Source organism: Pyxicephalus adspersus, chromosome 1, assembly GCF_032062135.1.
Source record: "Pyxicephalus adspersus chromosome 1, UCB_Pads_2.0, whole genome shotgun sequence".
Lineage (NCBI taxonomy): Eukaryota > Metazoa > Chordata > Amphibia > Anura > Pyxicephalidae > Pyxicephalus > Pyxicephalus adspersus.
This window is the reverse complement of record NC_092858.1, coordinates 62288725-62299443: the sequence shown is the minus strand read 5'-3', so window position 1 is coordinate 62299443 and position 10719 is coordinate 62288725.

The following is a 10719-nucleotide window of genomic DNA, read 5'->3' as shown; positions in this document are numbered from 1 at the left end:
ACATGGTGTGATACAATATTCTCAAATGCAATATTCTAAAACAAGGCTTTGTTAACTTTTATTTAAGCAGAAAACACCATCTAAGCAAAGTATAGTCGACATTTTTACATGCTATTTGTCATTCTATGGATTTACTGCCATCGTTATGCTCTGTTGAAGGATCAGCGCCTGTTAAATTTTACAGTTTTTAGTTTATGCACTTCTAATTTGCTCTAGTAACAACCTGAAGGTCATGCTGCATCAGATAGAGGCATTCAAGCAGGAGGAAGATTGATTTCCGCAACAGTTGGTGACTTTTTTATATTGACAGCCGTACACTCTAGTAAATCTCTATATGGTAAGACACAAAGAATTTTACTTCAGTCATCAGGTATAATAAATGAGTAATGATATATAATAGGAGTGAATGTATGACCTGTTTATGTCCGTATAAGATAAAAGATTAACTTTTAAGTAGTGGGTATTTTCAGTTGTTAAATCCTGTTTTTTTACTTTTTGAAACATGTTGTTTAATTTGAATCAATAAAAACATAAACGGAACCAAATTACTACTTTTACAGCACAAATCAGAATTTTTCAGCACCTACAGACCTTTGTTGGTAACTATATAGCAGAAATGGTTAGTTTAGTTAACTAGCAACTACTTCTGAGGTTAGGTTACATTTGTTCTAGAGTCAGGATTTGGGGTGTTTTTGATTAGACTTGTGGCTAGAGGTAAAAACTCTAAAGTAAGCGTGGAAGTGTAGGTTAAGGTCAGGTTAAGTCAAGAAGGAAGCACCATTTCTTCACCCCTGCACAAAAAAATTCAGGGATCAGTGGACATGGATGAATAATTTGCCCAAATTCTTATACATATGTACTGATAAAAGAGCAAAGATGGAACTGTGACAACAACAGTGCTGCCCCCAACATCTAAAATTAGGGTTAGAAGACTACTTTTTATCATCCTTCAATAGACTTGACATGAAATTAGAAAAATACCCCCAAATGGAAAGGTTGGATAATAAGCTGGAGTTATAGCAACCTTTTCCTTTGCCATTGTCCTTACCTCATTATAACTCAAATACAAACTTTTTTAGATCCTAAGTATCCTAAAGGTGTATTTTATAAATATAAAACTCGAGACTCGTTTTTTGCCCCTTTAAGAGTGCCGCCATCTTGCCACTTGTACAATAAAGATGGAAAACCCAGGGTGTCAGATATAGCTTGCATATCAAACACCTCCATGTTTTTACTGTGACATTGGACAGGAGTTGTCAGAGTCAAGGAAAGTGGTGTGAGATGCAGAGGAGAACTTCATGAACAGTCAAACTTTGTATATCTATAACAGTATTGCTTAATTAGTTTAGTACAGGTAGTCCCCGGGTTACATACGAGATAGGGACTGTAGGTTTGTTCTTAAGTTGAATTTTTTTACGTAGGTCGGAACAGGTACATTATTTTAATAAATGCAATTAGGACAGATGTTTGTCTCAACATAGGCAGCATGGTGTCAGTTACTGTACAAAATCCTCACTGTGAGTTAATCACAAAGCAAAAAAATAAACTTTATGAAGCCTAGACATTAATTACCTTAACAACTGCAGAGTTACAAGAGGTTGTAGAAGTCATGTGAACCGGCCCCCTTCCCCCATCAAACCTCTGTCCTGCACAAGAGCGAGCAGGGAAGCCCTGTTCATATCTAGGAGTCATCCATATGTTGAATGTCCTCAACTCGGAGAATACCTCTATGTTCATTATAGAGAAAAGAAAGCAATGAAAGTTAAAGTTCCACTTTCAAATGAATAATCAGCAAGGTCTTTATTGCATTGTTGTTTTAATCCTGCATTAAAACATCAGAATAGGATGTCAGGAGATCCAGCACATCCAGGCTTCTCTTTGAGTTGCCACAACTTCTAAGCGGATGTTATGTAATCCCCACCCAGGTAATATTATGGCCAAAGGTTATTTTATTACACACCTGTCCCTTCTGCAAAAAAGGTTCTGCCTGGTCCAAATTTTTTATATTTCAGATTTAGTTTTGCTTTAACATACCTGATAGAACAGATTTTGAAGGTCTCACTTTGTTCACATGTTTGGGAAATGGAAACAGGTCTTACACAGTTCTCTATTACCACTTTGCTATCCAACTTCGACATCACAGCCAAACTATGTTTATCATAGTTAAAATACCAAAGCACAATTCAGCTCTGGGACTAAACGTCTCTATAATTTTACCACTGTGGCTTCCTACTGTGGTTGTAAGGCCAAAGATGAGCATTATCTGTCACTAGTGTAGATCACCATGTCTTATAATGGCCCAATTTATTTTTACCAGATTATTGGATATAAGTATTTTAAGACTTTATGCTAAGACGTATTTGCTACCATCTCCCTCATTTTCAGTATTATATTACTTTAAAAAAAATCAGCTTCTGTATTTATAAAATATTTTTAAAAAATCATTTTAATTCTTACTTTATGTTTTAAATTGTAGTTTTATGAAGCTGTGGAAAACTAAAAGTGTCACCTGAGGAGAGTTTGGCTGCATAAATCATGTCATAACTTGGATTCACATGACAGACCCAGCTGCATATCAACAGGATTAAAGAGTCAGCTGCTAGGAGAAAGGGTTTACTGCAAATCCTGCAGGGAGACATTGCTAGTAAATCAAAGCACCTAAAAGAGGAACTAAACACGCAAAATATTTTCAAATGTTCCAGAGAAAGGTGAGCTTGAATTTCATCCATTATAGAAATAACTAGGTCCTTTTTTTCCAGAAAGAAAATATTAAGTACTTATCAAATTGTACAAAAACAATACTGTAGTAGCAGTGGTGGTCTATTTATATATATATAAATTATATATATATATATATATATATAATTTATATATATATATATTACATAGAATATTATCACTATATTTGTAATTTATACTTTAACTCTTTCAAGATTCATTTTTTCTCTGCTTTTTTTAGATTGTTTTCAGGACACAGATTTCTCATTAACATATAAAAAAATGATTAAACAACATGCTTTTAAAAATGTAATTACTTATTGTACTATAGTGGGTATATAAATATATATATTCACGTTTTTATTTTATATTTATTTTATATACTTTTATATTTTTATTTTATATACTTTACCAAAATGGAAATCTTGGCCACAATGTTAACTAGGACTAGGAGTTCTTCAGTTCTTGGTTTTGCAGAGGATCAAATAGAAACATGGGAAAAAAATCATTAAATCCTGCATTTCACCCCTCCCCTTCCCATTCGAAGAACATCCAAGCACCTGCAGCTTGAAAATTTCTGATTTTATTAATGGCAGCAGAGTATATTCCACAGTGGGGTGACTCTCAGTACAGTTTGAAGTTGCACTAAATTGTTATTTGTGCTGTATGTAGTCCTAAGCATCAATTTTCTAAAAGTGTTTACATACTACATTCTCGAAAGTTACTGGTACTGATTTGTATCTGATAGTGCTCAGGCCTAACATGCAAAGGTAATGTGCATTACATCATGTGACAGGTACACTTTAGGATTAGGATGAGTTATGCCACGTCTATAACATGCTGAAGAGGACACAATTACATCATTTGTAAATGTTTTTCTAATTCTTAAAGTTTCTGAAGGATAGAAACCACATAAACAGAAAATGTTACCCTATTTTACCAAATTAACTGCCAAAGACACATTTAATGGTTTTACATATTTGGTATTTACTGGAAACAATCTAATATCTTGAATGTTATTAAAAGATAGAGAACCAAAATAGTTGATTTTTTTAATAAGAATATAAATAATAATAAAGGTATATAGAAGTTATATAAAACTTACAAATATTTTGCCATATGTAAATTCTCTACTGTCACAAAATACATGATTTTAGTCACAAAATAAACATTCTAAGTAATCTTTAGGCATTTTAATGTGTGCAAAAAAATTTAAGAAAAAATAGCAATAGATTTAAGGTTAAGGTTAAGGTTAAATATTCAAAATCACATCACACACATGTTTTTTTGTTAACAGTTAGAATTGTAAAGATGGACTTTAGAGAACTGATATATATTCTTATAAAAGTAAAATAAAACTTGTATGGTATAGTGACGTATAGTACATATGTACAGTATATCCAAGTGATACAGCCAACCTCTGGGGTTACCAAGGATAAATAAAGAAACTATAAAAGTTTTTTTTTTTGGCTAAAATATATTCAAAACATGTCAAAAGACCAAAACATAAATAATATAATAATAATATAAACACAATACATGATGCATAGCCCTGGCCCCCTTAGAATGCCCTTTGCATTAACAGCATGCTGGGTTAGGGGTTTATTTGGGGGTGTCTAGACAAGTATTTCTGGTAAATGAAGAGAAAAGAGAATATGCAAACCAAGATTCTGTTTTTGTTAACTCAACAGGGAGCTTGAGATGCATAAATTTCTTTTGGGGTCACAGCAAAAAGGAATGTTAACATGGTGGCTGACCAAGGTGTGTGTTATGAATAAAACCACTTTCCTATAAAAGTATATACATTTCTGTTATTTCCAAACCACTTATTAAGTCAAAGAAAATCCTATCAAAGTTTAAATAATTCTTAAATTATTATATGTGGAAAGACATTCCACAACATTCATCCAAACAAGGATTGGTGTAAATTAGTTTTGTATGGTTTGTAGATGCTTGAACTTTCTGAAATTTGGGAGATTTTCTTTTATTTCCTGTACTTGTGATACCCAAAAAGGGGATGTAATAGATGTCTCCAAACTAGGAAAGCACAGAAATTATTAAAAATGTTATAAGTGGAAGGTCTTTTTAATTTCAATTAGTGCAGCTGGTGCCAGTGGCTTCTAAAGATGCTCATATTACATGTTTAACAATCTGAGTTAGTGGTAATTACCAGGTATAATAGTATTATAGTAATGCTACCAATGCTTGGGTTGGTTGTACAATGACAGGTGCTTAGCTGGGCTCTTGACATTGTATACAGCCAAATTACACAAGGCTAAGTGGATGTAAAAATGATGACAGATTTATATAATCATTGTCTACATTTATTTAGCCAGTCACACAAGAGGGCAGCCGGGGACAGTTTAGCAAAGACAGGAGCAGAGCTGTACTGGGGCAGGACATACAGACTAATGTAGAGGTTTTCTGAACAATTATACTAATACTATACTGTATATTGCATCATACTATGTTCAACTTAAATATCTACTTTAAAAGCCAGCAACAAATATATTTAGGTTAATTGATTTAAATAACTCAGTGAACTGTATTTACATTGAGGTCAATTGTATCTGTAAATAAGTATGATGACAAAGTAAAAATAGATTTATCTAACATATTTCTGATACTTTATACATTTTCTGATACGAATATTCCGCCTGGCTTGCTACATTTTGTTGTTGTCATCTTCTGTGTAAGCACTGTGCATTTTAATGCACAAATCAATAATGTACTATATACAGTGTAGAGAGAATTCTATGTATGAAACTGTGCGATGAATGTCACAATAAAAATAATAAAATCATAATTTATATTTTATCTTTTAAAGGAATCACGTGTACAAGCTGTTCTAGAAACTTGAGTCATTGCATATTTTTATTTTGTTTGTGCTATTTTCTTACTATTTCAGTAACATATGTGTGCCTGAATAACAAACAAACAATACTATACCGCAGTGGCCAAAATAAAGAATGATTTTACCAAAGTAATCAATAGTTGTAGTAGTTGTAAATTATACCTTTAAATAATTATTTTCTTGGGCCTCTATATGTATAGACTATTAAAATGAGTTTTTAGTTTATAAAAGTCAAAAAAATAGAAAGTTATAATGTAAAGTGAAGTTTAATCAATTTAAAAATACTATATTTGTTTAAAGAATAGTGAAAGCTGGCAAAATGTGGCAAAAAACAATACCACCTTCAAAAAATTTCATACATTATAAAAAAAAGGATTTGTGGCAGATACAGTGATCTTTGGTATATTGTCTTTGTCTTTTGGGTAAAATATATAAAGGAAGGTCTTCTAATTTGGTTAAATCTTTCTAAAAAATAATTTTCAGTTTATTTTATGGTGGCAAAGTAAAAGTGTTATAACTTATATTTCAATGGAAAACAGTAGCAAATAAGAATTGTGGTTTAATGTGGCCAATAAGAATTGGAACTAGTGACATGACTATGAACTTTGTAAAGCACTGCGTAATATGTCGGCACTATATAAAATCTGTGTAGTATTAATAATAACAACAAAAGTGTGCCCAGTGTGCAGTAATGGGAGTGTGCAGGAGCATTCAGTGATGAAGTGCATCAGTGCAGTGGTGTTTAAAGAAAAAGTGTGCAGATGCATTGGAATTAGGAGAGAAGTGTGCTGATGCAGAAGTCTTCTGTGTAAAGATGAGGTGGTGCAGTGGCACGCATGGAACAATGCAGAAGCGCAGCAGAATTCAATGGAGAAGTTGTTGGTACAACTGCATGCTGGGTGATCCAACAAACCTGGCATGGATTTTTGCAGTTGCTATTTGTTAGCAAATGTTTTCAATCCTAGACCAGATCCTTTTCAGGTTTGATGGATCACACAGCTGCACTGATGAAAGTGTATCCTCTCCAGTCTTGGAGAGCTTTAATAAATCAGGCCCAATAGAACAGTAGTAAAGTGTCAATATGCTCAAAATGGCAGTTCTGAGTGCATACACAGTAGCATCTCAGTGTTATCTATTTACCACTGATGTATATGTGGTAGTTGTCAGTGTCATGTCCCTTATTTTTTGGATGTCATTGTGCATGGATGTTAGCACCATTATTAGTTAGGATTACAATTCTGATTATCAGATGTCTGCAGTGGGCAGCTTCAGCAAAAATAATTACAGCATAGTCTGATGCACCAGGGTAAGCATAGAAATAGATGCTGTATGGAGATTGTGAATTGTAAGATCAATACATCAATCACACCCTAAAAAGGAAAACATATTTTGAGGTTCAGAGACATATAGTCATCTAATCAGGACAAATATAAATAAATGATTCCAAGGAGGATGCAGCCAGCAATAAAAACCTCTTTCTACAACTCTAAAAAAGTTTTGACTTTACATTTACTTTACGTGGAGTGTCTAGTAGTTTATTGGGGGATACCTAGACCTGTTTCTAATGTTCATCAGTCTTACTTATTGTAAAGACTACTGAAAAAGCTCTATTATGGTCTAAGCTAAAAGGTACCAGCACCTAAAATAAAGTCATTTTTATTTCATTTCATTTGCTATACCTTTATATATGTCAATTAATATTTGATATTTTAACATTCCTTTAGTCAGCAAACACTATTACAAGCTGTATTCCTATATTTGCTTTATTCAGAGAAAGCAACAGGTAAATAGGTACTAATGTCTGACCATATTGCAATCTCTAAAAGTCATCTGTTTGTTTAATGACTACATTAAAACCATAAATGGAAAAGTATATGTCTTTAGATTCCTGATAAGAGCAATGTCTAATGATCATCCACAAGAAAAGCTGATTGATAGGCCTGTCATACTGAGCTACATCTCAATACCAGTGATAATCAGGGAGTGTAAGGATAACAAATGAGTGAAAATGAGCCTGTGACTGTTATGAAAGTATATCTGACTTAAGTCATAAAGCATATTAGGACAAACCGAGGTTACAAGTCATTAGTTTCCAATGTCGTACATGTGAGCTAATATGTTGGCTATATATGGTCCAGCAAATGTAAACAATCCAACACAGTATTAGGAGTAATTCTGGCAACAGTTGGGGACAAAGTTACATTCCATACATAATTCTTCCAGAGGTTAAAGGGGTTGATTATCACACACTTTTAACAATTTCTCCACAGAAAACAGAGTACATTAAATTTTTTTGATGTGCAACATTTGCAAGTTTGCGATACATGTGCAAGATTTTACATGTACTGATTCAAATGAAGAAAAGTAGATCTTTCGCTGGCATTCAATTTTGATAAGCACTTTGCTCACCCTTAGCAGTCTTCATGGTATCAGCATATCATCAGATGATGAGAGTTTGACTAGAAGATAGAAAGAAGATAGGAGTAAAATCTCCTACCCAGGTGGTTGCTAGCTAGAATAGTGTTTAAAGAAGTAGAAAATCATCATATGACCCCCAGAAGGTTTTCAGGGTTGGCCTTAGCAATAGAGATTCACAGGCTTACGATAATGGGAACACATTTTTTGTTGAGTTAGATCTTACACTTGTGTTTTACTAATTTTTGGGTGGTGAATACAGAAATTACTCCTTTTTTTTTGCTATAACGACCAGTTTTTACGATACAAGGTACCCTCCATTTTTTTCGAAAAACATAAAAAATTTTCATACAATGAAAAAATAACTTGAATGTACAGTTTATTTAAATTTCTTTTATTCATACAAAGAATTTATTGTTACTCTATGACATATTGTTTATCGGGTTAGCGGTCAGGGTAAAAATTTACAAATATAGCTTTTCCTGGAGTGTTCAGTGTTAGGACAATCCCCTGGGATTCTCCAACAATACCATCCTTCCATGACCTTCAAATATTGGTGGAATCATTCACCTTGCTCATCACTGACTGCGCCAAGGTTTTCCGGGAATTTAGAAAGATGGGTATGCAGAAAATGCACCTTGATGCTCATATTGCAACCAAGCATTCTGTAGCTCTTCAAGAGTTTCTGGACAATTTCTGTGTAAATATTTGCTCCTGTGTATGCAAGAAAGTCCTTGACAATGGCTTTGAATGATAACCAAGCATTATTTTCAACTTCTGACATTGTCCTGATGAAATGTTCATCTTTGATGAGCTGCCAAACCTGTGGACCATCAAACACACCAGCCTTTGTTTTTTCAAATGACAGCCTAGGAAATGCCAAAATGAGGTACTTGAAATAGTCTCCTTCAGTTGGCAAAGCTTTAACGAACTGCTTCATCAGAGCCAGTTTCATGTGCAGAGGCGGGAATAATATTCTTTCTATCAACAAGTGGCTCATGTAGAATGATTGGATCACCTGGTTTTAGGGCAGATCATGGAGGCCAATTCCTTTCCACTCAATGCCTCTTAAAAGCTCTGCTGTCCAACATGCACAGATAACAGGGATACTTGGTGTATCCGCGTTGCTGACCAAACAGGAAGCATACCATTTTAAGGTCAACACAGATGACCCAATTTTGTTGGTGATTTTGTAAAAACTCAATAACTCCCTTTATGTCTGAATATTCTTTACAAAGAGAAACTGAATGGCCAATTGGGACTGACCCAAATATATTGCCATTATGAAGGAGGACACACTTTAAGCCCTGCTTTGAGTTATCGATGAATAGTCGCCAATAAGTTGAGTTATAGATTAGAATTAAACCAGGTATGTTATGGAAATACACAACCCCACTGTCAGTTCTAAAGTACTGCAGAAATGCAATTTCTCAGGTTCAAAAGTACGATATATTTGTTCCTTTTTTAAGTAAGTTTTTCTCAAGCAGTCTTGATGCTAGGAGTTCTGAAGTCTTCTTCGATAGTCCCAAATCACGTGCCAAATCACTCAACTCAAGCTGATCAAATCCCTTACCAACAGAGTCCTCTTCAATTTCAAACTCTTCATCATTGTTGTCACCTAGTTCATCACCATAATCATGTTCTTCAAGAGAGGGTAGTGTAACGAAAACCGGCACTGGGATTTCATCTGAATGAGCAACTGGGTGTATGGCCGATGGTAGACCAGGATACTCTATGTTACATTTATTTTTCTTGTTATATCCTGAAGTTTTCACTATACAAAAGTAACAGTCACTGAGATGATCTTCTGGCTCTCGCCAAACCATAGGTATAACAAATGGAATCTTATCACGTGTTCCCTTTGTCCACACCTGTAAACCCTCGACACACTTTTTGCACACCTTATGAGGGGCCCAAGACTTATCTTGCTCACCAAGTTTAACTTTGAAATATGCCAAATAGGCTTGCTCCACAAATGTGCTGATGTTCGACATTGACTGGGAATGGTGAAACTGCCACAGATATAACAAAATGAATCAGGGTTGTTTAGGAACTTACAAGGAGAAACAGCAGAGCCAGACATGATCTGAAAGAAAGGAAATACAAGTGTACAAAGAAAAATAAATTTTGCTTATTCACTACGTAGAGAAGCGCACAGCCTCTGACCACACTGTCTTGCATGTAAATGAATAGCCTATTCAAATCCATGCTACAGTAATCACAATTAATATAAGTGGTAGAGAAAAAACCTGATGTGATAGAAGAAAACTAACTGCACTTTCAGAATCAGCATACCTATTTTAGTGTAAATAAGCTTAAAAATTTAAATCAACAAAAAATGTGTTCAAAATTGTTCCCCAATGTAATTAGCACTACCTTTGTTAAAGTGTCTGTACTGTCAATTCTTCTTCAAAGACACTGAGGGTGAGGATGTTATGCTGTGAACAGCTATTAAGTTGCAGCCCCAACTTACTTCCAAACAGGGCCAGCGATAGAGAGTAAGAAACGGTGGGTCTGAGGCCAACAAGCAAATGATTGATGGGTAAGCCAAGAGCCGCCAGAAAAAGATGGAAGCCAGAGGAAAATTTTGATATGGAGAGAACTCTTGAAAGTCAAATATCTTGAAATTCAGGTCAGGAGCATGAACAGAAGTCAATGGAGCAAGACTAATCAAAGTGCACATCCAGATTTGAGGGAAGGGTGCTGTAGCATTAATTATACTCTACAACTGG